Source organism: Neofelis nebulosa, chromosome 4 (genome assembly GCF_028018385.1).
Source record: "Neofelis nebulosa isolate mNeoNeb1 chromosome 4, mNeoNeb1.pri, whole genome shotgun sequence".
NCBI lineage: Eukaryota > Metazoa > Chordata > Mammalia > Carnivora > Felidae > Neofelis > Neofelis nebulosa.
The window spans coordinates 21,742,567-21,746,287 of NC_080785.1; positions in this window are offsets into that span (position 1 = coordinate 21,742,567).

A 3,721-nucleotide genomic window follows, 5' to 3' on the forward strand; every position below is an offset into this window, starting at 1 on the left:
TGCTGATCCTTTCCCAATATCCTGGCTCTCTCTTCAAGAGCAGGGGCTTAAACCGCTCTCCTCCCCTGGCCCTGATATCCCACCAACCACCCTGGCCACAGACCACATCGGCCTGTGTACACATGTGAGACCACTCTCCAGTGCGGGCAGGGCCTGTGCCCCTCCCAAGGAAGGCTTGGCCACGTAACTGGGGACACACTTCTCTGCTGGTGCACAGCTTAGCTCAGTGGCCAAATGAGCTCCTCAAAATGGCATTCCTCCTTTACCTTGACTTAACTGTCTCAGCAGACCTTATATAGGCTATCTAATGCCACAGAACAAATCGTCCCAAATGTAAAGCCTTAATAAAACAGTAATCATGTATTATCTCATGGTTTGGGTCAGTTAGGGATTCAGATACACAGAAGGGAAATCTTCACTCTGCCCCATGACACCAGGAGCCTCAATTGGAGAACTCGAAGGCTAAGAGGCTGGAATCATCTGATGGCTTTATTGGAGCAAGAAGATCCATGTTCAAGGTGGTTCACGCACATGACTACCAACGAGGTTCCTCTCCACATGGAGAGCTTTGCAGGGCTGGCTGAGTGGTATATTAGTTTTCTTGAGCTTCCACAGCAAAGTACCTCAGATCGGGACCTTAAACAATAGAAACGAATTTTCTTCACAATTCTGGAAGCTAGAAATCCAGCATCAAGGTACCAGCATGATTACTTTCTTCTGAGGCCTCTGTCCTTGGCTGTAAATGTGCTCTCTCTCTGTGGCTGCACATGATCTTTCCTCTGCTTATGTGTCCTCATCTCCTCCTCTTTTTTTTAAATTTTTTTTTTTTCAACATTTTTTATTTATTTTTGGGACAGAGAGAGACAGAGCATGAACGGGGGAGGGGCAGAGAGAGAGGGAGACACAGAATCGGAAACAGGCTCCAGGCTCCGAGCCATCGGCCCAGAGCCTGACGCGGGGCTCGAACTCACGGACCGCGAGATCGTGACCTGGCTGAAGTCGGACGCTTAACCGACTGCGCCACCCAGGCGCCCCTCATCTCCTCCTCTTAAAAGGACAGTACTCATATCAGATTAGGGCCCACTCCAAAGACCCCCTTCCACCTTAATTCCCTTGGTAAAGGCCCTACGACCAAACGCAGCCACATTCTGGGGTATTGCAAGTTAGGACTTCGACATATGAATGGGGGGCGGGGAGGGGACACAATTCAGCCCATAACAGGTGTCTGTGGGAATGGTGGCTGGCTTCCCCCAGAAGGGGTGATCCCAGAGACCAGCTGAGGCTGCAATGTCTTCTATGGCCTAGGCTCAGAAGCCACACCACATCACTTCTGGACCCTCCTGCCGCTGACACAGGTCGGCCCTATTCAGTGTGAAAGATGCCACGTAAAGACATGAATTCCAGGAGGCCAGGATGCGTGGGCGCCCGCCTAGAGGCCAGCCACCACAGCTGCACAAATAAAGGCCTTGTCCCACATTATCACACGCAGAGGAGGGGATCCCGTGCATGAGAAGAACAACCTCCTCAGGAAGAGGGAACCCAGGGGCGCCAAGTCCCACTGCCCAGGCTTCTCTCACCCTCACCCGGCAGGCAAGGTGGGTCCAGAGAGGGAGCAAGGAAAAAGGGCTGGAAGTGCCTCTCATACTATTACCTCCTGGGGAATAAAACTTCCATTCCCTCAATGGCAACCTGAGGCTAACGTCCCCACTGTGAAGAGAGGCTCAGTTCTGGCCCCTGGCTCCCCCATCTGCTCTTCTGTGTGTCTGCCACGAGCAGCATCGGCCAAGGCTCAGGCAGAGTGGACATTGCCAAGTGGACGCAGATAAATGAGATACACAATGTCTTCGAGGAGCCATAACGTAGCCACGGCATAGAACAAGTGACGAAATAACAACAGCTCACCAGTTAGATCCGGACTGTTCACTCCCAGAGCACACTGACCTTTATCGTGGCCGGAAGGAGGGGGCTCTATTCCTTCGTCCTGAATGGATGTGACTTAAAAGCAGAATCATGCTATTCTTTCTCTCTTATCTGGTTAATCTGCAGAGAGACAGAATCACTGCCATCTAACGTCTGCTAGGTAACCTACTGGCATGGAGGTCAAAGATCTGTGTCTGGGAGCCGGGATGATATGTAATTCATTCACGGAGTCATCGCTGGGTATGTGTCTGTAGAAATGTACAGTAAGCTCGAGATTAGTCCCAGCACAAGCCTGACTTAGAAAGAGCTACTCAGCTCTGGTGGAGGCTGGCCTTCTCCAGGTAGACGTGGGCGTGTTAATGACCTGGCACTGACGTCAGGAAGCACAGCTCTCTGTCCTGCCTTGGAGTCAGTCCTCCATGGGGCTGCCAGTCTTTCCCTCTTCCCTTACCACGTATTGCTGTAGCTTCACACCAAAAGGGCCAATTTTCCCCACCTACCACCCTCCTTCTAAGCTAAAATCAACTGGGCCAAGTATTAGGGGACAAGAGGGGAGAAGAACTCATTCTGCAATGGTCCCTTCCTGTCCTCTGAATCTTTGAGCTTGATTTAAAGTTCCCACACACACACTCCCACCACCCCCTTGGAGAGCAAGGGAGGATTCCTCAGCCCCAGCTGGCCACCTCTCTCATTCACCTCATCCATCATCCAGACAGGTGAGCCCTAGAGAGAAGCCACAAGCAGGACAGGGGTAATTAGGATCCATTAAGGATTGAGGCTGAGCTGCAGGGGTGGGGGACCATCCATTCCCCAGTCTCGTCTTCTAAATGAAGCCCATCAGCCATGCTGAGCCTGCTTTCTACCTGCTGGTCCCGCCCCCCTCCCCATTCCTGGGGAGGCTGAGGCAGCAGCAGGGTAAATAAGCATCTTGAGGACAGAGACCCAGATTTGAGGTGAGGAACCACAGGTCACATTCCAGCAGAGAAGGGAGAAGGCAGGGAGCAGAGGAGGAGAAACATGACCCTCCCCCCCCAAGATGCAACTTAGGGGCTTGTTCCTAAGTCAAGACCTCAGCATGAGAATCCACATGCTGCCACTGAAGCTACTTTCGGCACCTCCCACGTGGCCCTGTCCAGGGCCAGCCTCTGCAGCAGCGGAGGGGACAGCTCCGTGGTGCCTGAGCTCTCGTGGCGCTGTCTGCAGAAGGCTCCTGCCAGAAAGCGAATGTGCTCCTTGAGAAGGGTTACAAATTAACCTCTCAGCAGTCTCCTCAAGCACCTTCTTCCTGATTAATTTGTCAGACTGGCTGCCTCCCTGAGAAAATGGCAATGCTCAATAGCCAGACTCGATTTTTTTTTTTTTTATCAGATCAGAAAATTTGGTGGTGGGCACATGGGTGGACAGCGATGAGGTGGAATGCAGACAAAGGGCTGAAGTGTGAGAAGCACCACCTGGAGGAAGACCAGGGTCCATGTTCCCCTTTCTCCTAAAGCCAGGCCTGCCTCAGTTGGAGGAAGAGCAGAAGCACTTGTCCCAGATATTGGGACAACCCTGGAGAGGACCAGTGTCCTGCATACGCTCACGTGCCCTCTATGCACAGGGTCATGACTGATCTTCCACAGCTCCCAATCTTTAGGCAGTACTGACTACCAGAAGCCCTCAGAAGCCTCTGCAATAGACTCTGATTGTCTTGTCCCGGCAGGCCCTCCCCCTGGGGCGGTGAAAAGGGACATGTGCATAGCCACAGCCCAGATGCAGGTGTATGGAGAAGCGAACAATGATTCCTAAACTGAGGTGCAGT